The sequence below is a fragment of the Podarcis tiliguerta genome, assembly GCF_965153285.1.
Source record: "Podarcis tiliguerta genome assembly, chromosome: 2".
NCBI classification, from domain to species: Eukaryota; Metazoa; Chordata; class Lepidosauria; order Squamata; family Lacertidae; genus Podarcis; species Podarcis tiliguerta.
Genome location: NC_139535.1, coordinates 97,843,594 through 97,854,137, shown reverse-complemented (window position 1 = coordinate 97,854,137; position 10,544 = coordinate 97,843,594). Strand labels below are relative to the sequence as shown.

General features: G+C 42.9%; 1 protein-coding gene across 1 annotated transcript in view; it reads left to right on the top strand.

Moving 5' to 3' along the window:
• The first annotated feature begins 5,117 nt into the window (after positions 1-5,117).
• KCNJ16 (potassium inwardly rectifying channel subfamily J member 16) overlaps positions 5,118-10,544 on the top strand; it is a 44,241-nt gene continuing 38,814 nt past the window's right edge. Inside the window, exon 1 of the mRNA XM_083427794.1 lies at positions 5,118-5,198. The gene's annotated coding sequence lies outside the window, so the exon portion shown is untranslated. The remainder of the gene's footprint in view (positions 5,199-10,544) is intronic.

The following is a 10,544-nucleotide window of genomic DNA, read 5'->3' as shown; positions in this document are numbered from 1 at the left end:
TTAAAGCCTTTGTAGATCATGCATATTTTAATTATGACTTGTTTTAATGTTGAAAGTATTGACTCAAGCTGCCCACATGAGACACAGCCACACATTCCATGAGGGCCGGCAGTGACGGCCAACACATTCCTCAAGATCCCCAAATATTAAACAGACATTCGCTCGTTTTTGAGCCTTGTCTGTTTCTAAGCATCTATAAATCAAGCTGTGTAATGGGTGTGCGGAGAGAATAGCCTCCCATATGTTGGAAAGTTGAACCAAAGCACTAAGAGTGGCAAAAAGCGGTGGCGACACTAGAAGAGGGGGAGAAAACCCACAGGCTGTTTTGAACGGAATATGAGCGCACCTTGTCTTTATTAAGGGACAAGCAGAGGCTGGCTTTCCACTAACATAGCCTCCAACTTCCAGCTTGATTCCCCACAGGGATCCAAAAAGTTCTCGAGTTTCGACCTGCACAATGGCAAAGTTCTAAGCTCTGTTGAGGTTGGGGAAGGTTTGGTGTTGTTGTTTTTTTGGTCAGTGAAAGGGGTGTCAAATAACACAGAAGTGCCCTAGACAAAACAAGATGTGTAGACAGGATGGAAACATCTCAATCTGACAATTACCTGATAGAGAAGGAATATGTGTCTACTTAAAAATAATAATAATAATACAAAAGTTCCAGGAATGGAAAATTCCCTGCCTATGCTTCCTGCTCTTTTTTTTGTTATGCTGACCAAGGTAGAAAGGATTAGATTTCAGCTGCCAAAAGAAATATCGTCTGTATGCTTCTCATTCTCAAGAAGGAGAACGCAGACACACAGACCTTTTCCAGTTCCCGTCTTTTGTATTTTTCTCTCACGTAATGCCAGTCAGCCAACGGTGGGCACCACAAACCGGGGCTGCGAACTGAATGAAATATTGCGGGGGCCCAGGTAATCAATCGCATGACACGGTGCATGCACAACATTTGAGTGGCAATGCCCATCAGCTTTGAGGGGTCCTGGCCCCCTCAAATCTTTTATCATTCATCATTAATCAACAGAAAGTGAAAGCAAATAGGGAGCCTTGCATAATGGTTTTGGCAAAGCCAGCTACTTTTTTCAAACTCTGAGTAAGAATTATTCTTTACATATTTTAGGGAGAATTCAAAATATTTTATTAGAAATTGCAAAAGAAAATTCTGAGAAAGCCTAAATCCCCCATAGAAAAATCTAGCTTTTTTAAAGAAATAAACTAAAATGTGAAGTAGTTTTACTATAACTTCTCTTTGTACAACCAGAAGAGATATGGGCTTAGGGTACACTTGGCAAATAGACTACCAAGCTATGCTGCAGCACACAAATCAATTATTTTGCAATTCTTTCTTTAAAAAAAACATTTAATCATTTTTTCGATACAAACTACAACCGCAAAAGACACTACAACAAAAACCATAATACAATGGTACCTCGGGTAACATACACTTCATGTTACTTACGCTTCAGGTTACAGATTCCGCTAACCCAGAAATATTACCTCGGGTTAAGAACTTTGCTTCAGGATGAGAACAGAAATTGTGCTCCAGCGGCGCGGCAGCAGCAGGAGGCCCCATTAGCTAAAGTGGTGCTTCAGGTTAAGAACAGTTTCAGGTTAAGAACAGACCTCCGGAACGAATTAAGTTCTTAACCCGAAGTACCACTGTAACAATAACACAATTTGACAATTCAGATTTAAATAAACTGATATACCTATGACTGCACCCTTTTAACAATATTTTCCCACCTCTCTCTCCTCCCCCCACTTCACACCACTATCCAAGGTACCACTACATCTCCCTCAATCAATTCCAGGTGAGTGGCCTGTTAGTTGAATCTTAACTTCAACTCTGGGGATATCAAAGCATCCTCCATTGCACCTGAGTGGAGCTTAGAGGATCCCACAAGCTCAGGGAGTGCATGAAAGGCTGTGTGGCACACAGTGCTCTCAAACCCAACAAAGTTGAAATGACAGGAGGCTCAGAGACTGCGATTTCATCATCATCAATTTATTTGTATGCCGCCTTTCCGTAGTTGAAACTGTGCTCAAGGCGGCTTACAACATGACAAGATTGACATAAGTACAAACATAACAGAATTCATAAACAATAAATAAAGCACATCAAAAAATACACAACCTAATGGAAACAATTTCCTCATAAATCATATGATCTAAAACTAAAGATACAACAATAATATCAAAAACGGCAACAGCTCTCTCAACAATACTAAACAATGCTCCAGCCCAAGAATCTGTTCAACAACCTCAGCTTTTGTAGCTGGAGTCAGTCAGCACTCCACTTTCCCAGGCCAGATGGGAAAGGGCCAGTAAGGCAGGGTGCAGGTCTTCCAGGGCTCACAGCCAAGATGGTCTCATTTAAAACAACACAGATAAAAATTAAAAACAATTTAAAAGCAGCAGCCGCAGTCCTTGTGAAGCCTGCCAAGCCCCGCCCCAAGCCAGGTGGAAAGAGGCAATGGCGGGGTCCTTTCATGGTGTGTTGAAGGTAAATGAAGCTGACCAGAAGCATTTGTTTGTTTGATTATTTAAATTTATATGCTTCTTTTTCATTAAAAATGATGATTAGAGTGGCTCAAAACAGAATAACAAACAATGGCAATTAATACATCCCCCCCTAACATTCAAATGCTAAATCATCTCAAAACATAGCCATTTAATTTTGTTTTGTTTTGTTTTGTTTATATACCACCTGTATCTTACAAGGATCTCAACGTGGTTCTCCTCCTCCCCATTTCATCCTCACAACAACAATCCAACATATAACTCGATCTGATTATTATCATAATGTTTTAAAGTCATCACAAAATTACTGGTCATTAAAACAGATCAGTTAATGACAAATCTAATGACATTCTAATAGGGCTATCATAGGCATAATCATAGGCAGGTTTTATAATTTATGTTTTGGAATTTGGTGGGAGGGCAGTGCCTTGAAGCTACACTGATTTGTCAGCTCTTTGCTTTAATCAACTAATGATGAAATCCATTCCACCACCATCCTTCCCTTCAGTGTAAGGTCCAGTGGCGTAGCGTGGGTTGTCAGCACCCGGGGCAAGGCAAGTAATTTGCGCCCCCCCCCCCGCTGCACTGTCCCACCCCCAGATAGTCCCTCGCTCTCTCTCCGCACCGCACCGCACGCCTGGCACCCTCCCCTCCACAGTGGGCGGCGACCCGGCGGCTCGGATCGGATTCGCACAGCCAGCACTGCAGTGAGAGAGAGTGAGTGAGCCAGGTAGGGGCAGAGAGCTGCAAGTGCGAGCGCGCCCCCCCCAGATGTTGCGCCCAGTGTGGCCGGCCCCCCTGCACCCCCCACGTTACGCCACTGGTAAGGTCCCAGGGTAGACATGAGAAAGAGCATGAATGGGGGTTTGTGCGTTATGTGCAATTTGGAGCAAAGAAGTAACTAGGAGGTCAAGAGAGGGTTGGGGAAAATGTGATGCACACCAAGAGTTTTGCCATGTCAGGAAACATATACAGTAGTAACAAGAACCTACAAAAGCAATGGGGACGCGGGTGGCACTGTGGTCTAAACCACTGAGCCTAGGACTTGCCGATCGGAAGGTCAGTGGTTCGAATCCCCGCGATGGGGTGACCTCCCGTTGCTCGGTCCCAGCTTCTGCCAACCTAGCAGTTCAAAAGCACACCAAAAGTGCAAGTAGATAAATAGGTACTGCTCTGGCGGGAAGGTAAACAGCATTTCTGTGTGCTGCTCTGGTTCGCCAGAAGCGGCTTAGTCATGCTGGCCACATGACCCGGAAAAACTGTCTGCGGACAAACGTCGGCTCCCTCAGCCAGTAAAGCAAGATGAGCGCCACAACCCCAGAGTAGTTCGCAACTGGATTTAACTGTCAGGGGTCCTTTACATTTACCTTTATTTGCAAAAGCAATGTAAAATATTATTCTGCTGTTCCATAAATCCATCAATAGGCATGGCTGGGATCAGCTGTCTGGGAATGTCTGTCTGGATAAAAAAAATCTCTATAAGCATATGCTTTAAAACCTGTTTGGTGGAAATAAATATTGTAAATACTTTTATGAGTTTCTAATTATGTTATTTTTTTATTTACAGTCAAACCTCGGTTCCCAAATGCCTCCATTTTGGACCATTTTGGCTCCTGAACGCTGAAAACCTGGAAGTAAGTGTTCCGGTTTTTAAACATTTTTCGGAAGTTGAACATCCGACGCAGCTCCTGCAGGAAGCTCCTGGAGCCAATTGGAAGCCGTCCCTCATTTGTCAAACACTTTGGAAGCTGAATGGGCTTACAGTACGTTCGACAACCAAGGTTTGACTGTATTTTGAAGATTTATATATCACTTCCCACCATAGCTGTGGTTCACCATTAATGAGCCATAAACACAAAACGTGCTTAAAATGCTCTTAGCATGTTGGAAAAAAAATTTTTTTAGCAGGTATGCAGTGCTTTTTTTTTTAATGTTTAGGGGTACTCTTATTTTGACTCAAGGAAATACCATTTTATAGTTCAAATTGGGGGAAATAAATACAATTAATGGACAAAAGTACAAAGGTTCACAAAATGTTTAGCGGTATGCGTACCCCTGCAACCCCCCCAGAAAAAAAGCACTGGAAGTATGTATGGAGTGTCTGAAGGTTATTGTGTTCCCCCTTCTGGAGCCGCCCTGGCACTGATTAACTGTTCCATTTAATGCACCACCCGCCTCCTTAATAGTAGCTTAACCCCTTCCTTTTGCCTGCTCTGGAAATTTCCACTCCAACTTAGGGCAAACAGAGGAAAGAAAGAGGATCAAAAAGAGAGCTCTTTTGCGATGACTTTTCCTTTTAGTGACTTTTCAATAGGTAACACCAAACCAGGTATTTGTATTATGAATGGTGGTTGGATTTTTGTTTTTCTTGACCCAGGAAATCTTTCTCTTTTCCACAGTTGTTGAAATCCTAGCCTGAATGTGCTCCAGTGACTTTTGTGAATATTTCAGCACACTTTTTTTTAATGGGGTGGGCATGGCGGCCTGTTACCTGATTCTCAAGATGCCAGGAGCGACCTAAGCAGATTCCTGGAGCTAGATTACAGCTGCAAATTGGGGTAAATGTTTAACTGGGGACTTTGGAGGCTGTGGCTTTGGAGATGTCTGATCCTTAACGCAACCCTTGTTTTCTTTTACAGTTTCGTGATTGCAGGCGTGGAGCTAGCAAAGGGACAATGGTAAGTAGCTTCATATTTGATATCCCGGTTCCTGTTACATCTATAAATTTGACGCCGATACCAGTGTTTTCCTGAGTGGCATTCTCTACAAAGAAACAGCAGAACATCAAAACTGTGCCAATATTCTCCCAGGGAAAAGAAGGCAATGTTTTAGAGCAGAGAAAAGGGCGAGCACCTTGACTGACATGAAAAGGTTTTGGAGGGTGTTGTTGATTTGATTTACCTGGCATCTGTGGTGATTTGTCTCTTGGACCAAGTTGGTTGAAAGCTCTGAAGTTGAGCTCTCTCACCTGCAAATAGACTTTGCTCTCACAAGGAAGTTGTTGTAATCGTGGACATTTTATGGTGGGAAACAGACGCATACTGAGGAAACATGCCTCTTAAATACGTAGGATTGATTCTGAAGGAATGTGTTTCCTCTATGCACAGATACTCTTGGAGTAAATCAGTTGAGATCTGCTTGAATATGAAATCCACATGGGTTTTTGAAAGGTTCATAATCAGGAGCAAGCAGGAAATCTAATCTAATGCAATGAAAGCAATCATAGAGAATGTGATGTGATGTTAAAACAAGGGCTTCATGTGAGTGAGATCCTAATGGCAATGATAACATTTTCCATATGTGTTCCTCTGTAGGTATTTTTCCATGGGGAAAAATGTTCCATTGCAATGGGCGCCTAATGTTTCTTTCTTTCTTTCTTTCTTTCTTTCTTTCTTTCTTTCTTTCTTTTCTTTCTTTCGAGGGGTGGACAGGACAGTTAACAAACTCACACAGGCAATCCTCAGAGCAGAAACTCTCCTCAAGAAATATTTGTGGAGAGTTAGTGGAGACCCCTATTCCTCAGAGTTACAATTCTTATTTCTCCATTCCTCTTCCCAGAGAAGTCTGAGAACTGTAACTCTGTGAGAGGAATAAGGGCCTCCTCATGACATTTAGCACCATTAACAAGCTATAGTTCCAGGGATACTTAACAGGGAGGAGCAATGACTCTTTAAAGTGGCATGATACTACTTTAAATCTATAGTGCAGATGAGGCCTAATTCTAGTTTTGCCTGCCTTCTCCTGCCTTCTATGAATGGCTGGCCAGAGATCTTTTGTCACCTGAGCAAGGCCAGTCCTACCATGAGGCAAAGTGATGCAGCTTCCTCAGGCGGCAAATTCTGAGGCATGGACAATGACTAGAAAGGTGTGCCATGTGGCCTGCCCTGCAGCCCCTAGGCCAGCTTGCTGCCTTAGCATTTCTGGTGTACCAATGAAGTGACCTGAGGTGACCCATCTTGGGTGGCCACAGGGAGCAGGAGATCACAATCTGGCCTCAGCGTCGGCGGCTTCCAACTTGGCTTTGGGTCAGCCAAAGACACAACCAAAACCAAAGCTAGGGAGAGCAGTAACAACGCCTCCTGGAACATCCAATTTTTACATATGCTCTCAGTGAAAAAGGGGAGTTCCTACAAAGCAGATGCATTGCTCCTGGTCTCCTTCCAACCTGGATCTGTGTTGGGAGCCATTAGTGGGACATCTTGCCTCAGGCACAGGGCCAGCTTAATATATTTTGGCACCTGAGGCAAACCACAAAATGGCATCCTCTCTCCACCAGGGAAGAAGGGGTGAGTGAAGATCTACCTCAGGAACAAGGGGGAGGGGAGTAAAGCTCTACACTGGAATCTGATGCCTCTGTGGATCCTGCTGCCTGAGGTGGTCTCCTCACCTTTCCTCATGGGTGGACCATCCCTGCTGGTGGTGGTGTGGTGGTTGGGGCTTCTGGGTGACAGAGGAAAGGGTTTTTGGACAGGCCTGAGCCTCAGCACCTCTCTTCTTAAACATGCATTTCAAACTTGAATAGCTCTGTAGGTCAGAAGGGGGGGGGGACTGAACAAAAATCTATCTGCCCATTTAAAGCAATGTCTTCAACAGTTGTTGTTAAGTTTGAAAAGCCCATTAGGTTTCAGGATCTTCACTCCCATTTGTTCCCTCCTGGGTAATTACTGTTGGTGTGGGAAAATAAGAAAAGTTCTTTGTAGGTCATCACTTGGCAGCTAAGGAGGTCAAGCACAACTCCAAGCTAACATGGTAATCAGCATGATTTTGGGCAAAGTGGGGCAAAAAACGCCTTTCTCCTCATGCATTCTTTCTGTTGTGAGCGTGAGCAACACAGAAGATGAGTTCTACTGATAAGAACTTGCCTGCTGTGACAATGACGGCTGAAGCTTTATGCCAAGGATGGATTTGGATAAATCTGCTATGAATTCACAAATAAAACCCACAGGGGTAATTTTGAAAGTAATTTTTCCTTCAAAATTAAAGTAACTGTTAACAGCGAGCTTTTCTCCAGCTCTTTAGAACTCTTAAAAGTCAATTAATATAGCTCAACCATCAATCTGTATCCTAGGTGAGTTGTTGGATAAATTAAATGTGACTTAAGTTAAAGATGGTATCATACTCCTATCATTCATTAGTGCCTTAGATGGGTTCCTATTCTACTCTTTTATGCCTGTTAGCACTCCACTTTCTATGAAAAGATACAGGGCAGCAGTGAAAATCATTTCTCTTCTACCTACTTTTCTGAAAGAAAATATTCCTTTAAAGCCAATTCTGTGCATGCTTAGAGCTACTATACAGTGTGACTCTGTCCTGGCCGTGGGGAGGACACCATTCTCTGCAGTGCTTCAAGCTGCAAAATGTCTTAGAGCAGCCCTGCTTTGAAGCTACAGACTTTTAGGTAGGCTTGACCTTCTAAGTCCTTTTTGTTTCTTCACGGGCAATCTCTTTCCTGAGCCACCACAGTCTCACTTCATTCACATTTTCCACTGCAGACAGGGCAAGCTTATAGAAATCTCTGCAGAAGCAGATTGCACTGGTTTCAGTGGTGCTTACTTCCAGAAAATGGGTTTGGGCCAACTTAACATTTTTTCTGCTGTTGACCTTTCCTCTTTTCCCTATCCGTGATCTGGGATTCACATTCGGCAGAATGAGGTGCTAATTGAGTGGCGAAATAAGAGTGCTGAGGTGATAAAATTGGCTGGATCAGTTCAGGTAGTGGTTGGGGGGGGGGCGGGAATCACATTTTAACATTCTTCATTTTTTTAAAGGAAAAAAAATAAGAAACTAGTGCAGCAAAAGAACAAACTGGGATAGGAGATTTCTCCCTGATTGGTTGGCCTCTTCCTCTCCCATCTTGCAGCAAGCCTAATAGTGGGAAAGCAATAAAAACAACTTTCTCCATCTGTACTCCAGTCCATTCTCGCATCTCAGGAGTCTGCATAGACTAGACTGGTTTCAGCTCCCAAGTGATCTGAGCAGAGATTGGGTCACATTTGTGATCTCCGCTGGGTGAAAGTTCACACTTTGGATGCGAAATGTTTAAAAGCAGTTTCAACTGCCCCATCCTTTTCATCAATATGCACCATAGACCACATTTCTGAACCCAGTTAGGTGGAACCCATTGAATTTGGTGGGTCTTACTTTTGAGGAAGTGTCTCTAGGGCTGTTGAGATCCATAGCAATGTCACTTCCAAGAGGTATCTAGGCGAAAGTGCTTTGACCAGCTGTTAACCCAAAGTCTATAAAAACCAGAGATTGTCAATAAAAAGTAGCCTCTGGAGCACTTCTTAATAGATGAGCCGTAGGCGGAACAGCCCATGCCAAAAGAGTGGGATTTCACACTTGCCTGTCTGCCTGGGGGTATATTTAGCAATTTGAATGCTCGTGATTTGATGAACAGTTGCTGCCTCATGGAACAGATGGCTTGCGAAATGATCTCTAGGAAGGCTGTATAAGGTCAAACACCAAACGTCCTTTCTCACATTTAATAGCACCGACATGAATGCTGAGTTTGGAAAATGGTGCTTGTAAGGCTGAGGTGCCAAAGCTTTCTCAGCTTTGGAAACAATGCAGTCCCGCTCTGGCATTTTATTTTCAATAGCTTGTTGCCATGTTTTTATCACGCTGTGGTAAGTAGGCTGGATCTGGCATGTGGGTAAGAGATAACCAGTTGACCAGACCTGATCTGGGATGCCATTTGTATATAGAAGCCTCTTTTAGGGGGTGAATTCTCTTCTCTGGGCTTGGATGTGGGAGTCTGCCACATGTCTTCATTCTCTGGTGAAGAACAATTCCCCACCATGTGTTCTGGTGAACATGAGAAAACGAAACCAACTTGATATTATTTTTCAAGTTTTAAACTCTTTCTTGCCCTCTTCAAATGAAGCTTTCCTGACAAGATGCTCAACTTAAAATAGTCATCTTGATGTAGTCACAAGCAATCTTTCCCCTAGAGGAAATAATCATTCTTGATCAAAAATGTCATTTTTTGAGGGAGGGGGAAAAGAACAGAATAATTTATGAACAGAATCATCTGACACTTGATAGTAACAGAGAATTCTAACTTCTAGTGAAATTACTGGCTGCCAGTAAAAGATAATTCTTATGCAACCATTCCAGCAAAAGAAAAAAGAGAGGGGGTGCAGGGAGAAAAACGAAATGAAATATTTGGCGTGTTATCTATTAGTCTATTGTACTTACTTGCTTTCTTTCAAAGTAATTGTGCAATAATGATAGTTCAGTAGATGTCATGCGTTGATGGTGTTTATTCGCTATGCAAATTAAAATTAAAGTCAACTGAAAAATGGTTCTAAATTGTTGCAATTCTTGTCAATAGACTTGGTCTTCAGGGCTTTGAAATCCTGAATCACAGCTTACGTTCTGGAAATGGGGCTCCCGCAGGACTTGACATGAAATCATAGAATTGTAAAGTTGGAAGGGACCCTGAGGACCATCTAGTCCACCCCCTGCCATGTAACTGTCCCATACAGGCATCGAACCGATGACCTTGGCATTATTAACACCATACTGCAACCAACTGAGCTATCCATGCACTGAAGTTCCTTAAAATAAATGGAGATTACGCAGCTGCAACATTTGTTGGGGTCATCGCTTTAACTGGTGGAAAAAATATTGTTAAGGTTGGCAGGATTTTATGATTGCTTTTTTATACTTTATAATTTATAGAGGCACCCACAATGCATGATCCAAATCAGCCTTGTTAAAGGGTCGAGAGATTGAGATACAACAGCTGGCTGTGCTGTGGACAGTCAAAGGGATTTTAAAGGGATTTACTCATTATCATAGAAATCACATACTGTCTTGTCTTTCTCATTTAGTCTGATAGAGGAGGGCTCTATTCCTTGCTGCTGCTCTTTCCCTCGGGCAAAAATGCCATTATCATAGCTGTGCCAGTTTCGCTCCTGTTGCTGTGGCAGAGCTGATCGGAATATTTTGCAGCAAAAGAAGCTTCTGCTGAAAGCGTTCGCGCTCGTTAAAATAAACAAACGCTGACAGTGTACCCA